Here is a 13772-nt window from a genome sequence, read left to right as displayed (position 1 = left end):
ACTAAAGACAATGGGTTGGGATATAGTATCATATAATATTTATTCGATTATTGTTTGCATTTTGTTCTCATTTTTAGTGAAGGAGGTATACCAAATGAATGGAGAGTTGCTATAGTAGCCCCTGTGTATAAAGGAAAGGGTTATAGACATAAAGCTGAAAATTACAGGTCAGTCAGTTTGACATGCATTGCATGTAAGCTTTGGGAAAGCATTCTTTCTGATTATATTAGACATGTTTGCGAAATTGATAACTGGTTTGATAGAAGGCAGTTTGGGTTTAGGAAAGGTTATCCCACTGAAGCTCAACTTGTAGGAATCCAGCAAGATATAGCAGATATCTTGGATTCAGGAGGTCAAATGGACTGTATGGCGATTGATCTATCTAAGGCATTTGATAGGGTAGATCATGGGAGACTACTAGCAGAAATGAGTGCAATTGGACTTGACAAAAGAGTGACTGAATGGGTGGCTATATTTTTAGAAAATAGATCTTAGAGAATTAGAGTAGACAAAGCTTTATCTGCCTCTGTAACAATTAAGTGGGGAATTCCTCAAGGCAGTATTATTGGACCTTTATGTTTTCTTATATACAGTATATAAATGATATGTGTAAAGAAGTGGAATCAGAGATAAGGCTTTTGCAGACAATGCTATTCTGTACAGAGTAATAAGTTACAAGATTGTGAGCAACTGCAAAATGACCTTGATAATGTGAGATGGACAGTAGGCAATGGTATGATGATAAACGGGGTTAAAAGTCAGGTTGTGAGTTTCACAAATGGGAAAAGTTCTCTCAGTTTTAATTACTGCGTTGATGAGGTGAAAGTTCCTTTTGGGGATCATGGTAAGTACCTAGGTCTTAATATAAGGAAATATCTTCATTGGGGTAATCACACAAATATGATTGTAAATAAAGGGTACAGATCTTTGCACATGGTTATGAGGATGTTTAGGAGTTGCAGTAAGAATGTAAAGGAGTGGGCATATAAGTCTCTAGTAAGACCCCAACTAAAGTATGGTTTCAGTGTATGAGACCCTCACCAGGATTATTTGATTCAAGAACTGGACAAAAATCCAAAGAAAAGCAGCTCGATTTGTTCTGGGTAATTTTCGGCAAATGAGTAGCGTTACAAAAATGTTGCAAAGTTTGGGCTGGGAAGACTTGGGAGAAAGGAGACGAGCTGCCCAACTAAGTGGTATGTTCCGAGCTGTCAGTGGAGAGATGGCGTGAAATGACATCAGTAGACGAATAAGTTTGAGTGGTGTCTTTAAAAGTAGGAAAGATCACAATATGAAGTTGGAATTCAAGAGGACAAATTGGAGCAATTATTAGTTCATAGGAAGGGGAGTTAGGAATTGGAACAACTTACCAAGGAAAATGTTCAATAAATTTCCAAATTTTTTGCAGTCATTTAAGAAAAGGCTGGCCTAAATGCAGATCAGTAGTGATTGAAGACTACAGCGGATAAGCAGAAACTAGTATAAAATGGATAGTTGCTGAAAAACTGTTGTTGGAAAAATTACAAATAGACTACATTTGCTGCTAAACACTTCCTACAACTTATTTAACATCAATCGTTTCAGAAGTGTGCAATGATTTGTAAATTTGTAATATCTAACAATGTGGTTTTTTTTTGTTCTTCCAAAGATAAAAACAGAGTCCTCAAAAAAAAAAAAAAAAAAGATTCAAAGAGGTTACACTCACTGATCTCGCACCACATCCTCCCACGTAAGTCAAATGAATGTTGACATGAAATGACTTACATATCATACCTTTCCACTTTAATAAATTATAGTCCTGAAACAAAAATGACAAAATTCAATAACATAAACACAAGAGAAATATATTAATTAATGCACATAACAAATTTAACTTTCTGTGCTTCTGAACCAATCATCCCAGACGAGTCACTTTCACTGCCTGTTGTGAAACTTGAGGACCATCTTCACGTGTGGTAGAAGAGTCACATGCTCCTGTCTCGTGATTTTCGGTTACATTGTCTTCTCCTGGAGCAAACCGGCTCCATGGCTAAATGGTTAGCGTGCTGGCCTTTGGCCATAGGGGTCCCGGGTTCGATTCCCGGCAGGGTCGGGAATTTTAACCATCATTAGTTAATTTCGCTGGCACGGGGGCTGGGTGTATGTGTCGTCTTCATTATCATTTCATCCTCATCACGACGCACAGGTTGCCTACGGGTGTCAAATGAAAAGACCTGCACCTGGCGAGCCGAACATGTCCTCGGACACTCCCGGCACTAAAAGCCATACGCCATTTCATTTCACCTGGAACAAAGTCTTTTCTTAGGTGTTTTCGGATTTCCTGGATATCCTCAGGAGGTTGAAACTCGAATTCTAAGGGGTTGATGATGATGTAGTAGTTTTCATTCCACACCCTGAAGGGATGGGGCGGGCCACATAGAGGGTTACGCGGGCGGGTTAGGGAGATGTGCTGGAAGAGGGATGTGGGTAAAGGAGGTAGATTCAACGAACTGGCCTTATAAGCTCTCCTGAAGCAGTGACGACACAATCTACTCTTAACAATGGCATCCTTTCCCTTAACCAGCTCAACAACTCGATTCAGTGGCCAGCCCATTCTTTTAGTGTCATCATTGCCAATCAACACGTTTTCTTACAGTTTGAGATCATATGGCTTATCCTTGCTGTTCCAACTAACCTAAATACTCAATACCAAATCTTTCTCTGAGATTCTTCTTCAGCCTTTTCCAAAGGTCAGTCGCTTTAAACTGGTCATACTCAGGTACTCTTAATTCTTCTATGTCGTGTAGAAGAATGTTTGGAGTTGGAGCAGCCAGATCGGATGGGTTAACGGACAAATAGGTTAATGGCCGAGAATTTATGACGGTTTCGCAGTCACAGAGGATTGTATGTATCTCTTCATAGCTGACAGACGATCGACCAAGCACTCGAAGGAGAAGAGTTTTGAACACTTCTGTAGAGTTAAAAGATGTTCGTATAACACGGAACCTCGGATAGTCGAAACTCGGGTAATATAGACTCTAACCCCTAACCCCATGACACTACAGCCCTGAAGGGCCTTAGCCTACCAAGTTACCGCTGCTCAGCCCGAAGGCCTGCAGATTACAAGGTGTCGTGTGGTCAGCACGACGAATCCTCTCGGCCGTTATTCTTGGATTTCTAGACCGGGGCCGCTACCTCACCGTCAAATAGCTCCTCATTCTAATCACGTAGACTGAGTGGACCTCAGATCCAGGTAAACATCTCTGACCTGGCCGGGAATCGAAGGCGGGGCCCTCGGGTAAGAGGCAGGCGCACTACCCCTACACCACGGTGTTGAGACAATAAGAGACTCTACTGTAATCTTTTTTGTTTTACGTCCCACTAAGTATATTTTTATGGTTTTTGGAGACTTCGAGGTGCCGGAATTTTGTCTTTACGTGTCAGTAGGCTATATCTGCCGACACGTGGCTTACGTATTCGAGGACCTTCACATACCACCGGTTTGAACCTGCCAGTTTGGGCTCAGAAGTCTAACGCTTTACCGCCTGAGCTACTCAACTCAGCAATTTCAATCTCCCTCCATACAGAAATAGTAGATGCCTTAAATTATTTGACACCGAGCTCGATAACTGCAGTCGCTTAAGTGCGGCCAGTATCCAGTATTCGGGAGATAGTAGGTTCGAACCCCACTGTCGGCAGCCCTGAAAATGGTTTTCCGTGGTTTCCCATTTTCACACCAGGCAAATGCTGGGGCTGTACCTTAATTAAGGCCACAGCCACTTCCTTCCCACTCCTAGCCCTTCCCTCTCCCTTCGTCGCCGTAAGACCTATCTGTGTCGGTGCGACGTAAAACAACTAGCAAAAAAAAAAAAAAAAAATAATTATTTGACATCATACTGCTTTCTTCCTGTCTTCCTTCCTTCATATATAATCCTGCAAAGGATCCCCACAAGTTTTCCATAGGTTTAAGGCCTGGAGAAATGGCTGATCGCGTCTTGGTATACTTAGCTCGATGGATTGATGCATTGTCTCGTTGGAATACCCAGGATTCTGTGCCAGACTCCTCTCCGACTTGTAAATGATGATCTTCAAACAGTTTTGAGTAGTCTCTGTCTCTTAGAAAATATGTGCTTTTCTTTCTTAAGGTCATGCCAGTAAGACCATCCAAATTGAAATTCTTTTCATCACTGAAGATCACATATTTCCACCCTTCCTTCCAACTTTTTTTCTTTCCTATTTTGCTTTACGTCGCACCGACACAGATAGGTCTTGTGGCGACGATGGGACAGGAAAGGCATAGGAATGGGAAGGAAGCGGCCGTGGCCTTATTTAAGGTACAGCCCCAGCATTTGCCTGGTGTGAAAATGGGAAACCACGGAAAACCATCTTCAGGACTGCCGACGGTGGGGTTCGAACCCATTATCTCCCGGATGCGAGCTCACAGCTGCGCGCCCCCGTCCGCACGGCCAACTCGCCCGGTCCTTCCTTTCTAGCCCACATAACTCTGTTATTCTTATATCATATTAGGCTGTTTCTTTTCTTTTTCTTTCCGTCTCCACGGCTAAGTGATTAGCATGCTGGTCTTTGTTCCAATGGTTCCCGAGCTCGATTCCCGGCAGGGTCGGGGATTTAACTTTCATTAATTAAATCCTATGCCTCGGGGGCTAGCTGTCTCCTATACGGCGTCAGCTAGAAAGACCTACATCAGGCTTCTCCGGAGGCCACGCGCCATTATTATTATTATTATTATTATTATTATTATTATTATTATTATTAATAGTAATTCGGATGGGCCTACTAAGGACCAAGTTATTTCAGCTGTCTTCTCTGGGCTTTGATCTTTGCCCAGTGCTCTTTCATTCGTTGCCGGTGTTGCTCTTTTCTTTCCTCCATCCTCTTCTTTCCCGTCTTCAACTTGGGCCTTTCTTGAAAACTCCGATGGTCTTTTAGTTTCCTTCTGAGTTGGTTGCATTCTTGTATATCTTCATAAGTGATCCCCATCTCCTGTAGGTCCCTTTCCACCTCCTTGAACTTTTTAGCAAGTGGCCATAAAATGCAATTCGCTTTCTCCGCATGACATCAATGATCTTCTGGACATAAATATACAGTTCATGGTTATGTCGAAGGCTATATTCATCTTTGTCTTCGGGTGTTGCTGTGTTGAAGTCTTCCATGGTGCCAGTGAAAGCACGGAGTGGACATTCCTGCACTACATGTTTCATTGTTTGTCGAAGCAGTGAAGTGGGTGGCGGGTTTGGACATTCACATTTAGTGACATGTACATCACTCGCACTCAGTGTGTATATATGAACTGTCAGAGTTGATAGGTGGATAGCGATGTAAATATATTGTGTTTTCTTCTTGTACTTTCAAACTTTGTAAATTGCTTTCTTTGACTGTATAGATATGATAATTTGTATTTACTTTGTACTCATCTTTCACTGGTTGTGTAAATAGTTTATAGGTTGTCATTATTCATCATACGCCAAATAAATAAAAAATCTTTGTCTTTAATTGGGCCCGATTTTTCCTTAAAATCTTTCTTTTCTTCTGTCTCTAATTTCCAATTTTTCTATTAGGCCTCTCTTGTCCATAGCAAGGCAGTCCAACTCAAGCAAGCAACGGAAGCGGAAGTGCTGAGTGGAGAGTGTCGAGTAATGGTTGGAGTGGAACAGTATCGGGCCGCGATAGGATGGCAATGGAGGATGAAGAAGAAAACAACTGAAAGAATGGAGTGTAAGGGAGATCTGAGAAAGATGGGAGAGATAGTTCTGGTGACAGCTGTGGGTACTGCGCTGCTAGTTATTGGAGGCGTGGAACTAAACCCCGGCCCGAATACTAGGGGCAATATGAGTTGGGACGATATTGAGATTACTAAAGAGGTGGTGAAGGAAGTCTGTCCAGTAGAACAGATAAGGAAATTGATCCAGGACCAGACCAAGGAATTTGAAAATATGAAGAGATGGATAAAGGGGAAAATAGGGGAGACAATGGCCAAGACGGGAAGTAATGAGGAAGAAATTGTGAAATTGAAAGAGAAAGTCAAAAATTTGGAAGAGAAGGTGGCGAAATTGAAGAAAGAAGAGGCAAACAGCTGCCAGGAATGTATGAAGAAATACATATTCATATATGGAGTGAAGTAAGATGCGAAAGAAACCAAAGCAGACCTCAAGTATAAGGTGGTTGAAGATATACAGAACAAGATGAAGGTCAGCTTCAGTGAAGTGGATATCGATGATGCTGAAAGAGTGGGAAAAGTGAGAGGAAATAGGCCCATCAAAGTGAAGTTGCTTGTTCATAGCAAGGCATTCCGCTGTACACAAACCTCTGGTCTTATGACAGTGCAATAATGTCTAAGTTTTGCGTTCAAGGATATGGACGTTTTGTTGTAAACGTCTTTGGTCAGTTGATAAGCCATTTCCATTTTATTCATGCGTGACGCGAAAGCTTTTTTCCAGAAAAGTTTGGTCCTATCCACTCACCAAGGTATTTAAATTTATCTCTATTTTGATTGCACCCTGGTTTACTTCTAGCTCTCTTGGTGCTGTCTTGATGTTAGTTATGAATTGCCTTTTCTCCAAAAAGACCTGGAGGCCTGCTTTTTCCGCCTGTGTCTTGAGGTGGTTAATTCGCTTCATAGGCATGTCTAAAAAATCAGCGAAAATTGCTAGGTCATCTGGAAAAGCTAGGTAAACAGTTGGAAGAGTAATGTTCTCGTAACCCAATCTCACACCATTTTGGAGCCCATCGTTGTTAATTTCTTTGCGCCACTCACGGATGACTTTTTCAACGATGCAATTGAATAGCAGAGGCGAGAGTCCATCCCCTACCTAACTCGGTCTTTATCTTCAAAGCGTCTGAAATTTCTACTCTGAACTTAACTCTAGAGGTTCATCCCCGAATCCCAAACTCGAGGAATTTCAGGTTGATAACTTGGACGCTCATGTCCTGAATTTACTAAGAAACTAGAATGCCTGAATCGGCACCCTCCTTGGTACTCTCCCAGTTATGGATTAAGTTGTTGTACCCTAATCTGCAGAGCTTTTGAGAGCATTTTGTAAGATACCAATAGGAGAGAAATGCCACGCTAATTGTTAACATCCGTTTTGTCCCCTTTCTCATGCAGGGGGTGAATGAGAGCATAAGTCCACTCATAAGGAAGTTTCTCAGTTTCCAAAATCTCATTGATGACGACAGTCAATTTATCAATCAGTTTGTCACCAGCATACTTCCGCAACTCGACAGTTATCGAGTCCTCGCCTGGTGCCATGTTATTCTTGAGGGACTGGATAATCTGTTTGATTTCTTCTTTCGTTGAAGGAGATGAATCTGGGTGGACGTGGATGTTATCTTCAGATGAGAAAGTGGATATTGGAATTTTATAATTGAGAAGAGATTCAACGTACTTCGCTAAATCTAGCAGTTTTCTTTGTCATTGAAAGCTAGTTTCCCATCCCAGTTTTGCAACTGTAAGCTTGTTGGATTATACTATTTTAGATTGCATTTGAAGGTTCTGTAAACGTCCCGTGTGTTGTTTCTCTGGAAGCCTTGTGCAATCTGTGTTAGTTGATTCGTTTTTAGGTACGTTTTACATTGCGAAGAGATTTTGCTGCGCATTGACTCTCGTTGACTAAGTTTTCTCAATTATCTTGGTTCTTTCCCGAATCCATTTTTGCCATTTTTTGTCTTTGTTTTACCACTGAGTCACATTCATCATTCCACCAAGCATGTTTCTTTGACTTCATCAGTGGAACTTTTTCCTTCGCTGTTGTAACCAAGGCCTGTTGTAGCTCTCCCCAGTGCTTAGAAACTTCACATTTTGTATCTCTCTTTGAGCTTTTTCCAGTGCTTAGAAACTTCACATTTTGTATCTCTCTTTGAGCTTTTCCCAGTGCTTAGAAACTTCACATTTTGTATCTCTCTTTGAGCTTTACAGGAGACTTCGACGTTATCAAACTGAAACTCCTTGAGTCTGGGATTCGGAGATGTCCAAGTCTTCTGCTTCCTGGGCACGTGTTTAAAAGCTGTAGATTTCGTAACCAACTTGAAGGCCTTACATAGCTCCACGAGTTTTTTTCCATTAATCATAATAATAATAATAATAATAATAATAATAATAATAATAATAATAATAATCGTATGACCTCAGCTATCGTGTGCAGACCTTTCAATTTGACGCCATCTGTCTGTCTGCTCGTCAATTTCGACGTTCCGTTTTACTCTAGGCCTAGAGACGGCAGACCGAGTAAACCGAACCTCTCTTGGGCGTCTATGAATTTTGTGGGGGGTAAACACCAAATGTGTCACCAGAGATCTTTTACATGCCGACATCTTACGACATGGAGTGTCGAATGGACTTTTCCGCCCCTCAAAAATCTGACTGCCTCTGCCGAGTTTGAACCCGCTATCTTGGGATCCGGAGGCCGACACTCTACCACTGATCCACAGAGGCAGCTGTCATTGTCATTATTATTATTATTATTATTATTATTATTATTATTATTATTATTATTATTATTATTATTATTATTTAGAAGACGCTTCATGTTTGGTTGATTGTCTGATCTTCCGATCGAAACATTTGTGACCGAAGTTAGGGTTTACAATTCTAGATGTGATCTAAAAAGGTGAAAGATACCCCCAGATATTCAAGGAAGTTGAGAAAACATTACAACTAATATTGTGAAGACTGTAGTGTATATGGATTGATTTAAGTGCTCCGATGTGGGCGAAAACTATGTAAATAAATGAATTATTATTATTTATTATTATTATTATTATTATTATTATTATTATTATTGTTGTTGTTGTCTAGTTGTCAGCTTCTGCGGTCTCCCAGGCGATTTCTTAATTTTCCTTTAACTTCAGAAAATTGTAGTAAGCCTCCGTGGCTTAGACGGCAGCGCGTCGGCCTCTCACCGCTGGATACCGTGGTTCAAATCCCGGTCACTCTATGTGAGATTTGTGTTGGACAAAGCGGAGGCGGGAGAGGTTTTTCTCCGGGTACTCCGGTTTTCCCTGTCATCTTTCATTCCAGCAACACTCTCCATTCTCATTTCATAGCATCTATCAGTCATTAATAAATCACTTTGGGGAGTGGCGACCCCATCGTACAAACAGCCTATGTCTGCTTCATTCGTTACATCCCTGACCCGGTCAATGACTGGAAAACAGGTTGTAGGTTTTCATTTTCAGAAAATTGTATACGGTAAAACAGCAGGTTATATGCCTATTCTCCTTACACTCATTTTGTCATCACCATTTTTTAAAACTCTCATCAGTGGATACATTTTAAGCTATCATATATCATGTCGTCCATCTCGTTCCGTTAGGGGCCGATGACCTTCGATGTTAGGCCCCTTAAAACAACAAGCATCATCGTCATCATATTCTCCTTGCTATTTGCCGGGAAGACACTTCTTTGAAGTGTGTAATAAGTCCCTGCTCGAAGTACCCGAAAATGAAAGTTGAAACGGTATTACCACATTCTAATATACACAGTCGCGAAGCTCCTTAAGTGTTGAACTGGCATCCTGTTGATAGGCAGAACGACGCCAGCGCTCGCAGCGGCCGGCAAGCTACAACTGTCAGAAACAAGTTCTCTACCCAACAGCTGATTTTACCTTCCCACGTAAATTATAAAGTGTAACCACCTCAACAATATATTAATCATACATTTTAAGAACGCGTTGATACACTAGACTACTTATTGCTACAGCTTGGTAATAATACTGAAGGAAAGCGACAATAGTTTATTTTCGAAGGAACAACTGATTACACCACTGTAGTTACGGTCTTGGCCATTTTCGAAATCCTATTATTGAACTGGATTGAGTAATGTCACATAAATCAGAAATATAGTAATACATTAAGGACTATTCAAATAATATTCAAAGATCCCAGCAACCCAAATGGCTGAATTTTAAGTACTTCACGTTTTTTCTATGGGGCTGAAAATCATTGCAGAATTTGACAATTTATTATAATCTTAGTTTGACAAATAATTAAACACTAATGACTTAGTACCTTCACAGCATTCATGTGGAAAATCACGCATTTCCATTAGGAAATTAACCAGTGGCAACGCGTACTTAAATTTTTTGGGTATTCACACAGAACTGACAGTAAATAAAACATTCTCAGTCGGTTAGTACGTTAACGGAAGCCCGTTTAGCTTATATTGTGTTATCAATAATACTATAGAATAAACCGACATGCATACAAATATGGAGTTAACATTCAAATATTCTCGGTACTAAATTAAACTGCTACACTAAATCGTAATGAAACCTACCCATGTCTTACTTGTAGAGAAACTGCATCCTCCTGTCTTTCAGCGCGGCAAATATCTCGATAACCGTAAAACTGAATTCCTTCATCTCGCTAACAAGACGTTTCTCGATCGCCAGCATTGCCAACGCATTGAGACTATCTTGACCCATCGAATTACGAAGAAATGTCTTAGTTTACTCCAGCGTTGAAAAGCATCTCTTTGCTTCTGCTGTAGTCATAGGTGTAGTTATAATTTTCAGTAGTTTTACTGCTGGAGGAAAAGTGTCCTCTAAATTATTTTTACTGAAAAGCTCTAAGATAGTGATAGCTCCTTGAATATGAGAGGCCACTTCTCAGGTATACAACTTCTAGTTTGGAGCGAAATTGATTTGCGTTCAGTTGTGGATAAGTGTTGTATAGTGGGTGTTCAGCCCGAAGGCTGGTTTGATCCTCTACAGCTCCACTGTCATAGATAACGTAGGTGTCGATGAAGAGGCATACTAGGGAAGTGAGGAGTGATGTAGTTTCCCGTATGGATAAGTGATCACAGCTAGTGATGATGTCGCGCGTTTCTCTTGCAGCAGCCGAGTCATTTTGCGTTCTTTTTCTCTTGTTCGATGGGAAGTTAGAATCTGAATTTCAGAAGTGTTTTCTCTAACTTTCCTCACATGGTGTTGAAAATCAGAGACAGCTTTACGAACTTCAATGGAGTCTGTTTTCCTTTTCTTCATTCGTTTGAACAGAATTTCAACGTGGAGCGTAAATTTGTGAAGGAAAAAAAAAAAAAAAAAAAAAAAAAAAAAAAAAAAAAAAAAAAAAAAGGAAGCCAGTGTATAGATGGACGTTCTAAGGTACGGATGTAGCAGCAATAAAAAGGAGGTGTCTTGTTTCCATTTAAACAATCACTTAGCAAATACTAAATTGATCGTGAGTGAGTTTCTGTGGCAGGATACTTCACCACAACCTGAACCCAAAATATTTTGGTGTAACCTTGGATCGAACACTAACCTACAAGCAACATCTGCTGAACTCCGCACAGAAACTGAAAACAATTAACATCATCATTCATAAGCTTTGTGGAACTACATGGGGTTCTTCGGCAAGCGTTTTACGGTCGTCAGCTTTAGGCTTGGTGTATTCAAGTGCTGAGTACTGTGCTCCGGTATGGATGAACAGTCATCACACAAGAATGATTGATACTGAATTGAATTCCACCATGCGCATAATAACTGGTACAATTCGATCTACGCAACTCATTGACTCCCGCTTTTATCTGGAATAATGCCATCTGATTTACGCAGATCCACCGCTCTCATCAAGAAATTCAATAAAATCTTAAGGAACCCCAGTCTACCTGTACATGAAGATCTACGAACTATCAACCAAAACAGATTACATTCACGCCATCCAACTTTACGTAACGCCTTAGACATGGCTGCTAGAGGCTACAACCCAGCTACAGAGTGGAAAAGACGGTGGGAAGCAGCAACGGAGATGCACCTGCACAGTATGTTCCCGAATGCCAAACTTCCAAGTGGATTCCAGCTATCACGTAAAACACGGTCTGCTCTGAACAGAATAAGGACAGGCCATGGCAGATGCAGAGACATGTTTAAATGAACAAGTTGCCGACACCCGCATGTGACTGTGGAGCTGCACGACAAACCATACATCATCTTGTCAGAGAGTGTGAAACGCGGGCATATACAGGCAGCAAAGTGGATTTTCTGATGGCAACTCCAGAAGCAATACAGTAGATCAGTGATCTTGACATTCAGTTGTAATAATAATGTTATTGGCTTTACGTCTCACTAACTACTTTTACGGTTTTCGTAGACGCCGAGGTTGCCGGAATTTAGTCCCGCGGGAGTTCTTTTACGTGCCAGTAAATCTACCGACACGAGGCTGACGTATTTGAGCACCTTCAAATACCACCGGACTGAGCCAGGATCGAACCTGCCAAGTTGGGGTCAGAAGGCTGACATTCAGTTGTAAGGAGTCTTTTCTTGTTCATTGTTTTCTTGTTATGTAAATATGCATAGAAGTTATTTCTGTACTCAACTTGATTGTATGGACCATCCAATTCGCGCAACGTGAATGAGTCAATTGCTCTGATTTGCTTCAGTTCTTCAAAGACGACGCTGACGTTCCATCGAGTCGGAACAACTCTATGAGGGCGTTCTTGCATATCTTGATCTAAAATGTCGGTTCGTTTTGATGACCTACAGAGAAGTTGGTGGTACCTATGCCTGAAAGATTGGCGAAAAACAATTTGCGTGACTATTCTTTGAAACTGCCTTTCTCATCACCAAAGTAAGTTGGCGAGCATAACAATGAACACAATAGGCTCCTGGAAAATGTTGTAAATGTTCTCGTACTTTTGCCTGGACCTCGTTAACGCCCCGACTCACTGTAGAGCCCTGCACTATGAAGTTTTCAGATTGTTCTTCTACAGGGACAGTTAATTCCTTTAGCAGCTCTGTGGTAAGTGATTCGGGGGATTCAAAAACCCCAAAATCTCAGCCGGTGCGCCATTTATATCATTGCGAAACATAAATACGATCTGGAAACGAGCAGAAACATCGGTGGTTTCATCTGCTAGTACTGATAAATAGTACTCGATATGATCTCTGCAAACATTCAACAAGCATTCAAAGCTCATTTTACCGGGCGGGTTGGCTGTGCGCTTGCACCCGGGAGATGTTTTAATTTCATCCCACCCTGACGATGTCCACCGCCTTGTCTTCCTGGACCTACCTTTCCTGTTCTTGCTTTGTGGATTCCCATCAAGTTCAGGCTTGAATACTCTACATCTTAAAACGATTTACCTTTTACAGAAGGGAAAGTGGCATTCCCCAAATCCGAATTTAAAGACTTGAAATGTTGTGTCTGGAGAACACTAACGCTGTTTACCGACATTATAAGACGCACGCTTTTGCTGTTACTATTACAAACTTAATTATTCCCTATAATACCGGATGTCTCAAGTAAACAGGTTATTGAGAACAATTTTCTATCAACCTTAATTGGTCCTTTCCCACAGCGTAGCGACCAAATTCCCAGGCCAGGATGTTTCTTAGGCTTCGGTTAATGCATGTCTGTAGGCCCTACTCTGTAGCATGTTGCTTTCCAGATCTCGAATCCGTAGAGTAAGACTGACTTTACCCGAATATTTGTACCTTGGTTTTCATCCTCAGTTCCTTGGTTCTCCAGATTTGGTGCAAAGTTGTAAAAAAGGAACCCTACGCTTTACTGATACGGCTATTAATACCCGACTGGGGTGATGATGTTACCGTGGTAACAGAATTTGTCTACTTTCATCTTCTGAAAGCTTCAATAAACCCTCTGTATTTACTGTATAATACAGTGAGGGAAAGATGTCGTACCATACAGGTATTTTGGCAGGTGTGAGGTACATCGCGCTAGAGATGCCTCCTTCGTAACACATAGTGACCGGCGTTGCTAGCCAATTTATCACATGGTTTCACCAAGGGGGCTGCAGTTCGAATTCAAAGCTAATG

This window comes from Anabrus simplex, chromosome 1 (assembly GCF_040414725.1).
Source record: "Anabrus simplex isolate iqAnaSimp1 chromosome 1, ASM4041472v1, whole genome shotgun sequence".
Taxonomy (NCBI): Eukaryota; Metazoa; Arthropoda; class Insecta; order Orthoptera; family Tettigoniidae; genus Anabrus; species Anabrus simplex.
The sequence above is the reverse complement of the archived record's forward strand: the minus strand, read 5'-3'. Positions refer to the sequence as shown.